The sequence below is a fragment of the Canis aureus genome, chromosome 11 (genome assembly GCF_053574225.1).
Source record: "Canis aureus isolate CA01 chromosome 11, VMU_Caureus_v.1.0, whole genome shotgun sequence".
Classification (NCBI taxonomy): Eukaryota; Metazoa; Chordata; class Mammalia; order Carnivora; family Canidae; genus Canis; species Canis aureus.
Genome location: NC_135621.1, coordinates 63,412,705 through 63,428,154, shown reverse-complemented (window position 1 = coordinate 63,428,154; position 15,450 = coordinate 63,412,705). Strand labels below are relative to the sequence as shown.

The following is a 15,450-nucleotide window of genomic DNA, read 5'->3' as shown; positions in this document are numbered from 1 at the left end:
GGTGCACTTGACTGAACTGTAGATTTAAAAATCTGTTTCAGGTAATGACTTAGAAGAACCTGAGAGTATAAGGGGGAAGTTACTGAGCAGGTGGTACAGGTTAGTGTGTGGTGGGAGATTTTCTTTGTGCTTGTTTCAGGAACTGATGTAAGTTCTTAAACTCTGCCCATGCCAAACAAAAGTACGAGGACTGTCTTGCCTCTTATTTATCACTGTCCTGAGGAGATGTCTCTTCATGTTCTCCTCTGTCTAGCTCTCTTAATTCAGGTGCTGTCTAGGGCTTGTACCCAGAAGAAGAGCTAAATTCTTCCTTCTATTTTCCTGGGAAGAACATGGCTGAAATCACTTACTATGTTGACCAAAGAAGTGAGTCCAGAAGCACTGAGATGAGGAAGGAGGCCAGCAAAAGAGTCACATTTTAAAATATGTGCAATACTTATTATAATTGTTTTGTGCACCCTTATGGTGTGTTAAAAGATTTCACACTTTATAAGGTCTGGCTTCCAAACTGAATATGATATTGTCTTGTACTCAGGTTGCATATAAAAGTAGCTGTAACAGCTTAAACAGCTAGTTTTAGGAGGAGACTTACGGACCAACATTATACTTTATGCTTATGAGCTTGAATTTGGATATTTTAATATGCTGGGGTTGATAAAGTCATCAAAAGTGTCATGGCAAGAAGCCAAATCCTAAAGGGAGGCCATTGTCTTAAAAAAGGATTAGCATTTATAGTTTATATGGGAACATAAGTTCTGTTCACCCAAGACTACAGGAAAGGTGGTTTTGCGATACAGAAATGTGTGACCTGTATGAATTGATATTAAGTACAAAGAGTGTAGCCAAGTGAGTGAGACATCCTGCTGAATAAACTTACGGTTATCCAGGTTTTCCTTGTATAATTTAGAAATTTATTTATTGTTAGCCAATGCCCGTAGATTATTACCATCTGCCTAAGAGATAAATTTTAGCTATACTCTGTTCTGTGGGGTCCAGAAGACATTAGTTTGGATCAAGAAGTGGGCATAATCCACTAGAACAATGAGAGGTACCATTTTTAAAAAAATATTTCATTTACTTATTTATGAAAGACACACAGAGAGGCAGAGACATAGGCAGAGGGAGAAGCAGGTTCCATGCAGGAAGCCCGATATGGGACTTGATCCTGGGACCCTGAGATCATGCCCTGAGAGCCAAAGGCAGACGCTCAACCACTAAGCCACCCAGGCATCCCAAGATGCACCATTTGGAAGAAAGAAATAAGATTGCCCCCTGCCAGTGATGCTTTTATTCTCATTCTTCTTAATTCTTCAAAGATCATGCACAGTGAATCCAAGGCCAAAGCTGCAAGTTGTTTCAGTTCCTGGGATCTTATTTGACAGAGTCAAGGAGATTCTTTAAATTGTGAGGCTCATATTCCCAGCCCCTTATCTGTCCTATGTGGCTATTCCAATGTCCGCCTACGATCCTCTCTCTGCTGCTGACAACCCAGCATCTATGGGTAAGCAGACTTCTAATATGCCTGCCCTCAGTTTCAGCTCCTGCTGCTTTCTCCCATCCATTGAGTATACTGAAATAAACTGTTCAGGTGGAATGAAAATATCTAGAAAGAGGAGAGTTAATCTGAGTTAATGGAAAAGTCTGCAGAAGGGAAAGCTCCCCAAGATGTGCACTAGTGGTAGGAGCAGTAGTGTGGGGTGATGCTCATCCTGCCAGGGTCGCTATTTCCACGTGGAACATCTTAATTCGGGTTTAATGTGGTTAAAAAACTTTGCATATTACTATTCTTTATTTCACAATTATAGCTACTTTAAAAAATAATACTTCATAAAAATTTGCTGGGTTTTCCACTTAGTTTTTAAATTATAAAGGACACATAGCATTACTGATAGTTTGAGAAGTAAAGATAAGGGAAAATAATCACTCATAATCCCTAACACAATTATTATCTTTGTTTATTCCCTTCCAGTCTTTTTTTATAAGTATGCTTTTATCTAGTTGTAACCACAGTGCAATACAATTTTTAGTCCCTTTCCCACTTAGCATGTGTCACTTGAATTTTCCATGTTGCTGTATGGTCTTTATCCTCCTAATGGTGGTATGATGGTCCATTGTAGTGTGTCATAATTTACTTACCCATTTACCTATTGTTATCATTTTGATTGCTTCCAATTTCTCACAGTTATAAAGCATATTGTGATAGGCATCTTTGTGCATATTGTTTTCCCATATTTTTGTTATTTGTCGCATTTTTAAAAGTGTCATTTAGAATCCAAGATATTTACTCAACAGTGGGAATCACATGTAAGCTAATGGGGAAATGGAGCATTATTTAACAATTACAGTGGGAAAATAGAGTATCATTTAACAATTTGTTGGGTCTTCACTATTCTATAAATTGAGGGGAAACATGCAGCATTATGGTATTAGCACAATCATAGGTGTTTAGACACCTTGAAAGTACCTCTGATTTATTCAGAGCTCTTGGGGTGTTGTTAGGATTCTTCTGTCCTTAGTAACATGATTTCAGTACTTTAGTGATAGTCTTCATGGCAATTTTAATGCCATATGCAGATACACAAGAAGCTGTGTGGAAGGGTGGCAAAAAAATTAGCATATTTGGTCAATATCCTGCAAGAAGGATACCAGTGCATGATAACCTATTTATCTGGACTTCACCTAAAGGTGTGGCTGCAAAGCAATACCATTCTTGTCATGTTCAATGTCAATAATGTGGTCCTTAGTGAGTGTGCAAATGAAGGCTGTGATCCTTTGCTTAATATTCCTGAGGCACCGAATGTGTTGGCCACTCACATGCCAAGTACAGGCTTGTAATTACAGTGACATCCTTGACGTTTTCTCAGTGTTGCAAAAGTTTTCTTTCATGACACATGCTTAAGACTAACTAGAACACTTTTTTTGTCTATCTCTGTTTTCTTGACCAAACTTCATTCCCTCAGCATGAATACAAAAGGGTAAATTTTGGGAGGCAAGAAACTAGGGTTCACGTTGGTGGGCCTCTGTGAGCTAATAGCAAGGAAGAAAAATAAGCATTGCCTTTTTTTAAACGGGGGAAAAAATCAGGAAAAAGGCATGCATAAAGGATTTATCCTTTCCATGAAAACATTGATTAATGAAATCTAGTATGAACGGGGTGTCACGCCCTTTAAATATTAGATTTCATTACTTAGTGGATGGTAGGCTTCTGAAAAGGGATATTCTGCTTTTGTATGGACACAAATGCTTCATGCCCTTGGAGTGATCAGAGATGAAAATGCCTCGGGTAACCGAATCACTGGATGGGGTGAAACACTGGGCTGGACAGATGTGCTGTCAGGAAAGGACTTTTGCTGATAAAAGGGACAGCTGCCCTCAGGATGGGGTGTAGTGGGGGGAGTCAGCAAGAGGGAAGGAAGTATGCAAGGGAAGGTGACCCAACCACACGAAGCTAAGTCTCTTGAGCCCCCAGCTGGGAAACTCCACCAGCTTGCTAGCTCTTCCGGTTCTAGCAGAGCTGGCCAGACATCTGGCCTCTGTTCTAATTAAAGTGGGCAACCAATTTGGTGGCTGCAGTGAAGGAAATAGCAGCAAAATCCTCATGGCCGTAGGGTCACAAGAAGGCCCTATATAACTCTCCAAGACTGAGGCTTTACCAAAATTATATCCATTTCCGCAGGGCCATTCAGTTCAATTTTAGATTTAAGACTGCCAGGTAGATACAGAGCCCAGACCTGGCCCTCAGGAAGCTCTTGTTTATTGGAGGGAAGTAGACAAGGGGACAGCTGACTATGGTATCAAGAGAAATGAATTAGACACCATGTTAGAGATACATGAAGGGTTCTGAGGAGAGAACCCCCAGATTGTAGCAGAGGCAGCAATCTATTCTTATTGAGAGAGTCTGGGGCAGTTGACATTTTTTTTTGGGGGGGGGAGAAAAAAACATCCAAAATTTATTCTCCAAGACAGACAGCATCAGCAGGTAAAAACTACAGGAGTTTCTCCACAGATCATACATTCACACGGGCATGATTCACTTAACAGGGAGAAAGGCTCTGGTGTGTTCTCTGTAACAATATCCACTTCACAGTGTAAATGGGTACTAGCATTGTGTTCTCAACTTACAATACCAGAAGGAAAGGCAAAATATGGCAAAAAAACCTTTGGGATCCTAAAGTCAGGTGCAATAACACAGACCAACTTTTGATAACAGTCTTGATCTACTTTTCCACAAGGAAGAAGATTCTCCACTTGGAAATTAAGGTCTTTCTTTCTCCTTCCTTGTTCAACCATCAGAGCATGTTTCATCATTACATATACAAAAAAGGGAGGGGGGGGAGTTAAAAAAAAAGAATCATGAAAATATCTTCATCGTCCAGCTGCTCCCACCACACATCAACTCAGGTTTAAGACAGGGCGTCAGAACACTTCAGCAGTCATAAAATAGGAAAATAGATACTATGGCTACAATAATAAAAAATAAATGAGGTAGATAAATTAAAGCTTTCACACCCATGACTTGCCCGTTTGAACATCGTAGCCTTCATGCAATACTCAAGAACAATCTTCATACTAACTTGGCATAAGCTGCACTAAGGGCATTTTTTTGTACAAAGTAGTATGTGAATGGGGGAGTTGACATTTGCTCTGAACTTGGAATTTTGAAGTTAGCTTCTAGGCAAACATTCAGAAGGATTGGCATGAGCAGAGAAACAAATTCCCTAAATGGAATTTCCCACCCAGAATTCTCCCCTCTCTTCATGGGACTGAGACAAAAGACTCATTCTAGTACAGTCACAGAATTTCTCACATCTTAAGGGTGGCAGCTCAGGCCCTGTGACCTCTAAGACTAGGGTTTAGACAGAGGCAGCAAGCCAAGAGCGTGGCTTTTCACCCGACTTGAATTGTTGAAGAAGGATCAGTTTGGTGCCTCAGTATCTGGCTTATGTTTATGCTCCAAACAATGCATAAGGTAGCCTGTTACTATCAGGAATAATTAAGCCCAATCTTCCCAGGTTACCTCCTGCTAGGTAGTTAACCTGCACTTGGCTCTGTTGGTGGCATTGGCTACAGGCAAAGTGAGAGCTGCCCATCTCCATGTAAATGAGCCAGTTGGAGCTTATTTGTTAACTATTTTCTTTCCCTTCAGTGCCCCCTCTGATAGTCAGTCTTCTTCCATCCCCCTCTTCTTTCCAAGTGCCCAATGATTGGTTGGCAAGACCGTACCAGGGATCCAAAAAAACTATGATTTGATCTTTGTTACTGAAAGCAAAAATGATTTGTTATGTATATTTTATAAGAAAATGTGTTTTGTTTATAGCTCTACAGTCAGCCCTCCTGTCTCCCCCAACGTCTGCCACCGCCTAATAAGCTCATGTCAGAGCTCTGAAGTAAGTTTGCCATAATGGTAGCCTAAAGGACATATTTTGTAAAAATGAAAAATGAACATATCATTTATATATCAATAGTGTAAAAAGCATTGATCAATGCAAGCAGCCTAATGTTTTGTTTCTGTTTCCCCTCCAACCCTCTTTTGCCTTCCCCTGCTTTCCCCTCCCTTCTTGCCCCAGGTACCTGTGACACTCTTCACATTTAGAAAGAGAGTTCTAGCCTGTCCTGGTCAGTTTGTGCTGGGATTTAGTGTTTAATACAGAGCCTTCAACGGCTGAGCCTCCAAAATGACTCTCTGACAGCCAGCCATTAATTACCATCATCCGCGTCTAATTCATTCATCCCTCTCCCTCTCATGTAGAGGGACAGCTAGGGCTGAGGGCACTCAGGGAAATGTAGGCATGATTCCATGTTCTTTATGCAGAGAGGGCTGCCGGAGACTTTGTTGGATGCAGGGGCTTTAATTGAATTGGCTTGCCAATAAAGCTGTTGTCATTCAGTAAGTGAATTTGTTGTACTACTCGAACCACAGCTGCTGCAGACAGCCCAGAATTTCCTGAAGGCAAGCCAGACCCTGGGCTTGCCTGGGTTCAGCCTTTTTGATTGATCTCAAAGGCCAGGCAATGTGTCTCCTCCCACCCCATCCATGTCCCCTCACCGGTGGGGCTTGGTTTTGGCACCCATTTGGATGGCAGTGAGTTGCAGAGGCAGGATTGAGCAGGAACCTGGTGAGCCAATGGATATGACCTTAGGGGGTCTCATAGGGTACAGGGAACCCATAGGCATGTTAGAGATATAATTGGAGGGTAGGAAAGCCTTGCCCACCACAATTGGCTGTTTTTTCAGTCTCTAGACAGCTGCTGCCCTGGGCTCCATCGAGCTGGTCACAAGAGGTTATCGCTTCCCATTGTAAAAAAGAAATTGAGAATATGACAGTTAATATATTTGTAGAGCCTTGTTTAAGAGGTCGAGTGGTATTGAGGAAATACCACAGCAGTAGAACTGGCATTTGTTACTGGGAGATCGTTGGGCCAGAAATGCTCTACCTCTCCCCACAGTTTATAAAACATGGCAAGATTGGCAGGTTGTATGATTTATGATGGCTTTAAAGTAACATCAAGATTAAGGAAAGTTTTTCAAGGGGCTACAGGGCCATTTTTATTTTCTGTGTCCAAGTGCTTGCATGTAGTGGGCTCAAGTGGATGGGTGCAGGACCTGCAGGCAGATTTACATGTTTTTGGTGTCTTTACAACTTATACACCTGGAGATTGCTCATTGAGCTCTTTTTTCAAGGGATTTCTCCCCTTGTAATTTGAAATTCTCTGAGCAGGGCTGAGACCTTTTCAGGGAGCCTACTCTCCAATTGTAGGGTTCATAGAACAGAAGAATCTCTAGTGTGTTTTCAATTATTCAAGAACAGAGGATTTTCCAGCTCTTACACCTGTTCTCCATAGCGTACCTACCTCTTTGCCCTTTCATTGTACCTTCACCAGGAACTTGGATGGAAAAAAACCCCTAAGCCAAATTTAGTTTTTGTTTGGGTCCTGAAATTCTGACAACTCAGAAACTCTGTATATTAAACCTACGTATTGTCCCCATTCTTGACCTGACAAATGAGGACTGAATTGATATGCCACATGCGTGGCTCTAAGATTTTAAGAAAAAAAAAAAAAAAAAGATGGTGGTGCACAGGTGAAAAATACTTTGGGATTCTCTATCAGCATGAATACATGGAGTGAGAGGGTGAGGTGGAGTGTACACAGACTCAAGTGTGTGTACGTGTATGTGTGAGAGAGCGAGCAAGTGAAAGTCAGACTTTGATGTCTGACTTTGGGGTGAAATAGAGAAAACAGTGCTTCTAATTCTAATCAGTAAATCTGTTGGCCATAACTTTCTCTAGTATAATCATGACTTATAGTCTCTTCCCCCAAATTAAATCATGGCAGATGTGACTATGGAAATATAATAATTATAGTTTTGTTTCATGGAGGTGGATTGAACTACAAATCAAATTTAAGGTTCATCTTCTGAAGCTTCAAACTTATGCTAATTTTTTCCCAAAATTTGTTAACTTTTAAAGTCATAACTAAATGTTTCTCTTTTCAAATGAAAAGCTTGTCTGTCCAAGCCACAGATGTTCTGAAATAGTAAGAAAAAGACAAAATAAATTAAAAATCTTCCTCCACATGGTAAAAGTGTACTTCCCAAGGAAAGGATTTTGGTGGCTGCTCTTCTCCATTACCACCACCTAGACACTTCCTACACTTCCTGTTCTGTCTTCTGGGCTTTGCATCCTTCATGTTCCTTCTCCTCCCTGATCCTCCTTCCTTACTATGTCTTTCCTTCCATGTTTCTCAGTCTTTTCCTCCTGGTCTCATGCTGTCACATATCAAAATATGTGACAATATCTAAGAATAATATTAAAATTTTAAATGGTCTTGTCTTTACATATATGATTTCCTTAGCTGGGAACATTTTGGGAACAAAATGATTATTCCTCCTGCATTCATGTTGGGAGGTTTGCATAATTTGTACTCAGTAAAGAGGCTACCAGGACCCTGGTGATTGCTCCCAGATGCTACTTCCCACTAGCTACCATCTTGGTTGGAAGTCTTGGGTCCGTGTTGAACTTTCTAAGGTAATAAATTCAGAGGAACTCAGCGAGACCAACCCATAAGAGTCTTCATTTTGAGTTTCTGCTTTTCATAATGAGTACCTTTTTCTACTTTTCTTTGATAAGTGGAATTAACATCTCCACATGAACTGGAAAGGCTAAGTTGACCTTAGTTTCTTGAGGATTTTACGTCTTGCTCTGACACCTTCAATGACTTCATCAGAATTTAGGTGTATTAAGGGATCAAGGAGCTTGATTGTTATGTGTGAAGTTCTCAAGGTGTTCTCAGAGCATGTTTCTAAACCAAATTATGATAGTCCCCAAGGAAGAAGACTCTCCATGTGCCAGATGAACCCACATCAGTGTGAAACCTCATGACAAGCCAGCATAATATTTTAATCATTTTCTATCAGTGGCTATGGAAAATGGTTGTGGAAAAAAATATAATCAGTATCCTTTGTTCTTCCCCTGATTTGGTAAGCATTGTTTTCACTTCTCTTTCCAAGATTCAGAATTCTACTTTGGTTCCACTGTTACTTTTCTTCTCAAACCGGGGTATGTGGGGTGAGGTGGTGGTATGTTGGGTAAACCTTGGGGCTGTAGGATCAACATGGTGATTTTCCTGGAGCATTTATTTATTTAAGAATTTTTGAGGAAGTGTTGCTGTTTGTAGTGGGGGCATCATGGCTTCAAGGTTACTTTGTGGAATTGGAATGCTGGCTGGGCAGGCCCTCAGGGCCCACAATCCCAATGGAGTCACCATGGTACACTCCATGGCTTCTAGAGGTGATGATGAAGATCAGGCGACTAGACTGGAAAGGGAGGTCAGGATGGCTACATGGAAGGACTGGACCCATATAATATGCTAGCTCCCAAAGGCAGCTTCACACACCAGCAAAGACCCTCATTTAGTCCCATCTATCACTGGCAAGTGAATCATGGGCTGCATCTGTGAGGAGGACAATACTGTCAATCATCTGGTTCTGGCTCCACAAAGGCAAGGCCCAGCAAGGCCCTAGTTGTAGAATCCATTGGAAACTAGTGCTCCACCAGCTGGCCCACTGAGCCTTTGCACTAACTTATTCAAAATGTGCTGCAAAGTTTCTTCTTTCCAATAAAGACTAGCTATACTGCATTGGCTCCTTCTTCCATTAAAAACAAAATTTTTTTTGAGGAAAAGTAAATTGATAGATTATTATTACGTTATGGAGTTAAAATTTACATTTATTTTAAATAAATTGAAAATTTTGCATTAATTTTAAATAAAATCAGGAAACTTAAAACTTCTGCTTGGGATTCTTTACATCAATCTCCAACTTGGGTCCCCAGAAGTGTGATTTTACTCTTCTCTGAGTGAAGGGTAGGAAGTCACATGACCTTTGAGCCAGTCACCCTACTGAATTTCTTATCAGAGCTGAGAAAGATTTATTTGTCTGATTTGAATTTTAATATCTTTAGAGTATGGATTTTATTGTATGTATAATGTTAAATTCAGTCATCTCTAATAATGGTGCTAGATATTAGTAGTCCTATGCAACTGTAAGAAGGGGCAAGACTTCAGTCAATTTTAACTCTTCTTGGTTAATGATAATGTCTGGATGTGCATATAGTCAATCGAAGACTTGTCATTTGTATGTGGATTATTTTAGCTTCTTATGTTCTGAATTTTCACTTATTAGCTCTTAGGAGTTTCTTCATCCATTAAATTAGTTGTGATGAGCTGAATAGCCATTTAACCAGGATCCTAAACATGAAATCAAGGGAGGTATGCAGAGTGGGCTCTCTTGGCAAAGGCATCCTGTTGATTTTCACAGGGCTTTGGCCCCAGGCCCCATCGTGAGATTCCTGTCCTCCTGAAATCTGCCACACCAATCATGGGGTTCTGTTAGCCCTTCTGGCTGAAGCCCTGGCCCAAAACAGGCTAGTAGTGCCCCTAGCCCTGTAGCCCCATGCTCTGAGCTTGATCTTTCAATTTTGCCTTTTGAGATGAGAAAAAGCACAGGTCCTCAAGGAAGAGTCAGTGAAGAGGAAATTTCTCTGTAAGGCTAGAGTGTCCCAACGTGGCATTGGACTATGTGTGTGGTATCCTGGCATGGCACCTGGTGCTGATGTTTGCACAGTCCGTGAGGAAAGGCTTTGCTGAGCAGATTAACAGTATGAACAAGACTGCAGGAGGGACCATTTATCTGTGGACAAACTGTTTTCTGGCACTTTAGTAGTACGACTTACATATAATATTAATGTGCTAATGGCAAGTAATTATTATCTAGTTAGTGAATTTACTTGAAAGATAGAAAATAGCCTTTACTATTCTGTAGTTCAGACACCTCACCAACTCCTGGCAACTCAGACTTGCCAGGTGCTTTGAACTGGAGAGGTGTGGCAGGAATGTTCTCTTGAATTTTTGGTGTTGGGTATGCATGCAAGCAGCATTCCTTTCTTCAGAAGAAAAATAAATGATAACATTCTGTTTTGGGTCTTGAAACTGCATGACTGAAAACATAAAGGCGACAACCGTGATATGCTTTTTTAATGAGGGCAGAGATGTCAAGAGAAACCAGCCTTCTAGGAACAAAACAATACTCTGTCAGGTGCAGTGGACTTAAGACCTTTTTCTCTCTTGGAATAATGTCCTTCAAAATAACCAAATTTTCCATTCAATAGAAAAATGTTCATACCTCCCTCCCCATCAATATGAATTGTTGTCATTGAACATGGAGCACTAGCAAGCCGTATTGATTTTGGAAATTAAAATGGGAATGTTCAAGAACGTTTTCAAAGAATTATATGGGATTTTAGGCTTCTGAATGGCTTTCTTTTTAGGGTCAGTGAGAGTATTCTTGCTAAAATGTAGCCCATTGCTTTAGAAATAGTTTCCTTAATGTCTTTCCTGTCGCCCCTGCTGGGTCTGTGCAGGAAATGTAAACCAACATACAATATGTGTGTTTATTTTCATGTCCCATTTTATGGGAAATTGGATGGGATATTCCACTGAGGCTTCAGCTATGAACTGTTGACAATATGGGGGAGAACAGGGCAGGCTATTGCTGAAAGAGTTTGCAAGGGGGAAAGGGGGCTTCTGTAACCTTTGAGAGCTACAGGGAAGAGCCAGGCCTGCCTGCAGGAGTTCCATTACTCAGAGGTGAGGAGGAAGGCATTCAATAAAGAAACCGGCTGGTGAGTTCCTGAGCCATTAAATGACATCCTCACCAGCCAGCCCTAAATTGCCAACACAGTAGGTCTGTTGTGCCACACCTCATCTTGTGGGATGTTATGTCTGATACTGTGTGGTCTTCCTGCTTCTGCTGGCTACAGGAAAGTCAGGATACCAAACACCCAGTCCAAAGCCCACAAGGGGTCATTAACCAGAGTTACCCCGGGGACCCCTGCAGGACCAGAGAGGCTATAGATTGTCAAACCAGTCATATCCTGGCCATGTGTGGGTGGTAGTGAAATGGAACCCTTTCCTGGGATCCTACTGGAAAAGCAATTTAAAAAGTGTTTGGGTAGAGTCGGGCCTGAGCAGGGTGTGTGAGTGTGTGTGTGTGTGTGTGTGTGTGTGTATGTGCGCCTCTGTGTTTCCCATAGAAGGTTTGAGATCTCAGGGTTAGGACCATCTGTAAGACAGCAGTAGGTGGGTGTTCAGTGGGAATGCAAGTTCTTCCTGCAGAAGAAAGGAGTTAGTATGTTTGCATTGTAAGCTCATAAATAACTGCCGCCTGGACCATCACAAGTACATTGGGGCTGGAGGCGCTAAGGGCTGCTGTTTGCCAGTGCACTGTGACAATTTCCAAGTGGTAGACTGAAATACTGGATAAACTTCCAATTGATTAGGATTTGCTTTGTGTTTCTAAACAAGGAAATTGAGGAGTGTCAAATTAATTTTGTAGTTTTGGTCACTTTTTAATTCCAAGTTGGCCAATCCCAGCCTAGATTTGTGCAAGTACTGATTCCAGAAAATAGTTGAAGTACTAAACTTGGTAAATAAATGTGTTTATTTTACAAATGGATTCAAGATGAAACACCCAGTACTTCTCCAGGGCATTTCTGTCCCTGCCTGTTCATTTTAGCATCTTGACCAAATGAATTCCCTTCCCTTAGTATAATATTCAAATGGACTTCTGGCGTCTGATGCATTGCCTGCTGCTCCAGTTCCCTGAGAAAGTCATTTAAATAGATTTTGACTATCTTGCATCTACTATGAAAGCCAATCTATTAAAAATCCTGGTCACTTCTCTCTCTCTAATTTTAGACAAGCCATGTGGAATTATTGGCATTTGAGAAAATTCATCTTATCAGAGCTGAAAGTTTTGGATTTAATTTTTAACAATCTTTTTATTTTTTTCCTTTTTTAGCTAGAAAAATGAACACAAAGTCAAATAAGAAAAGTTTGCCATGAGAAGTTAGCAAGCTGTCAATAGAGATTTCACTACTAAATGAAACTTCACTTTAGCTTTTTGGGGGAAGATTCCTACCTCCCCTTCTCCCAATTCCCAACTTTCCTCCACCCCACTCTTCCCATGCCCAGTATAAAAAAGGAAAAGAACCTTGACAGGTGTCCTGCCTTCCAGGAATTTGCCACCTGGTCGAGGAGACAAGCTCTACTCATTCCAAGGATAGATTGTGTGCATTGGGTTGTCATGCACAGATGAGGGGTGCAGAGTGGAAAGAGATCATTATGTACTGGTCAGGGACCACCATGTGGTGGAAATTGGTCTGAAGGGATGGTGAGATGTGGGTATGTAAAGAGCAAGAGAAGAGTTGCTGACAGCACAAAAATGGTGAATACAAGTGGAACAGCAGCCGTGGAAGTAGAAGTGGATAGTGTGAGATTGAGCCGTGTGTTGGGGTCTGCACTCAGCATGGAGTCCACTTAAGATTCTCTCTGTCTTTGTCTCTCCCCCTCTGCCGCTCCTGCTTGTGCTCTTTCTCTCTCTCTCTCTCTCAAATAAATAATCTTAAAAAAATAAGTGGAAAGCAAAAGGTAGAACTGAGGGATGGGGACTTGGCCAGCTTGACAACAAGCAACACCAGAAAGAGAGGGGATCATGTAAGAGTAATAGGAAATGGGGCTGGAAAAGGAGTGTGGAGCTAGGAGGAAGAGGCCTTGGGGTTTGGATTTTGTGGTGTGGCCAGTGGGATGAATTGTGCCAAGAAGTGGTGGAGACAAATGAAACCCAAGGTAGAGACTCCTGTCTTCAATGTTCTTGGCTGTACGAGGTGCATATGTTAAATCATAATGTGTGACACCAGGACAAGAATATCCTAGGTGCAGGAGGCCAAAGCACTCCTCTAAGAGGGGGAGATAGAGAATGTTGGAGACTGGGGTTGGCTGGGAAGATGTCAGGAAAGAGCAGGGGATTGGCAAGGTGGAGGCAGTAATAAGTAGTACTTAGAACCATCTTCTACCGCAGGAAGATGATTATTAAAGCGGTACTAGATCCTACCTCGGCAGTCAAGATGTAGGAATAAAAATACATTGGTCACCAATTTACTTCCTGTTCCCTTTCTTCCTGTTTAAAATAGTAATTGATGCTTTTTTCCCCCCAAACAGATGTTCTTAATTTTTTAGCACATTGTGGGGTTGCAGAATGTGTGTGTGTGGGAAGGGGGGGGGCAGCAGCTGGCAATAACATCTTTTGTTTTTTATTTTCTGGCTTGGATTGGAGTTAGAATGAGGATTTAGAAACGGGGAAGCAGTGGCTTGTGGCCCTGTGTCCTGACATCTCACATCACCTCTGATAGCAGTTGACCTGATGAGCCAAACCTGCAACCTGTTGGCAGATCAGTGGCATCTTTATATTATAGAAGTTACACTGCTTGTGGTAAAAAACAAGAAAGTTTCCTCTCCTCCAATTTCTTTCTCTGGAGGAAACCACTGTTAACGGTGGTTTATCCCTTCTCTTTTTTTCTTTACAGAGGATAATACTGATGGCAACTAATTTGATTGAGAGCTTTCTATGTGCCAGCCACTCTTCTACATGCTCTTTACATGTATGAACTAATTAGTTTACTTTAGTCCATACATTAGTCCTATGAGAAAGATGTTATTTCTTTCTCCATTTGACAGATGAGGGCACTGAGGCACTGAGAAGTCCAATAATTTAGGGGGGATCACATAGTGGGTAGGAAATGAAGACAGATTGATGCCCAGGTGGTCTGACTCTGCAGCTATGCTCTTAGTAATGACTCTATGATGACTCCACAAATGTGTTTACTATCTATGCATGCACAATTATAAATTTAGTACTTAAGAAAATAAAACCATGTTTTACAATTTGCTTTTTTAGGTAAATGGAAAAATGTGGATGTTTTACTATGTCAGCACATATATATCCACATTCTTTTAAAAATCTGTATAGAATTGTACTGGTGTACCACTTTTTATTTAATGATTCTCCTATTTGTGGCCATTTGTACTCCTTCCAGATTTTTGCAGAGAACCTCCTAGCAATAGCAGCAGCAACACCTATCAGTGATTTTTATTTTTATTTTTTATTTTTATTTTTTATTTTTTTTAATTTTTATTTATTTATGATAGTCACAGAGAGAGAAAGAGAGAGAGGCAGAGACATAGGCAGAAGGAGAGGGAGAAGCAGGCTCCATGCACCGGAAGCCCGATGTGGGATTCGATCCCGGGTCTCCAGGATCGCGCCCTGGGCCAAAGGCAGGCGCCAAACCGCTGTGCCACCCAGGGATCCCTATCAGTGATTTTTTTTTTTTTTAATTTTTATTTATTTATTTATTTGTGATAGTCACAGAGAGAGAGAGAGAATGAGGCAGAGACACAGGCAGAGGGAGAAGCAGGCCCCATGCACCGGGAGCCCGACGTGGGATTCGATCCCGGGTCTCCAGGATCGCGCCCTGGGCCAAAGGCAGGCGCCAAACCGCTGCGCCACCCAGGGATCCCCCTTATCAGTGATTTTTAAAAAAGATTTTATTTATTTACTCATGAGAGAGAGAGGCAAACACAGGCAGAGGGAGAAGCAGGCTCCTCACAGGGAGCCTGATGTGGGACTTGATCCTGGATCCCGGGATCACGCCCTAAGCTAAAGGCAGATGCTCAACCGCTGAGCTACCCAGGCATCTCACCTATCAGTAATTCCAAATAGCATGCTTACTGTGGGCAGGGTTTCAGTATAAACTCTCTCCATGTGTGAGCTCATTTAAACATGTGTCTCTGTGTACATGAGCAAGTATTTCTATGGGTTAGATGCCTGGAAGTGGGATACTAGCTTAGAGGCAAAATGCATTTAAAATTTTGATTGCAACTGCCTACTTTTCCTCCAAAAAAGTGGTACTTACTGACTATCAGATTTCAACTTAAGACTGTGAGGCATTGTTTGGGATGCATGGACACATAAGAGAGGGGTTTTCCTGGAGATTTCCAAGGGTGAAAGGATAAGTCATCAGGTGATTAAAGCAGTCTTTCCACAGGCAAGGTTGTG

The 15,450-nt window shown here is 41.5% G+C and overlaps 1 long non-coding RNA gene and 1 pseudogene across 1 annotated transcript in view; both read left to right on the top strand.

Annotated features, from left to right (window-relative positions):
• LOC144324205 (uncharacterized) overlaps positions 1 to 15,450 on the top strand; it is a 143,252-nt gene that overhangs the window by 66,716 nt on the left and 61,086 nt on the right. The gene's annotated exons all lie outside the window — the stretch shown is intronic.
• LOC144323091 (cytochrome c oxidase subunit 5B, mitochondrial-like) lies at positions 8,686 to 9,067 on the top strand (annotated as a pseudogene).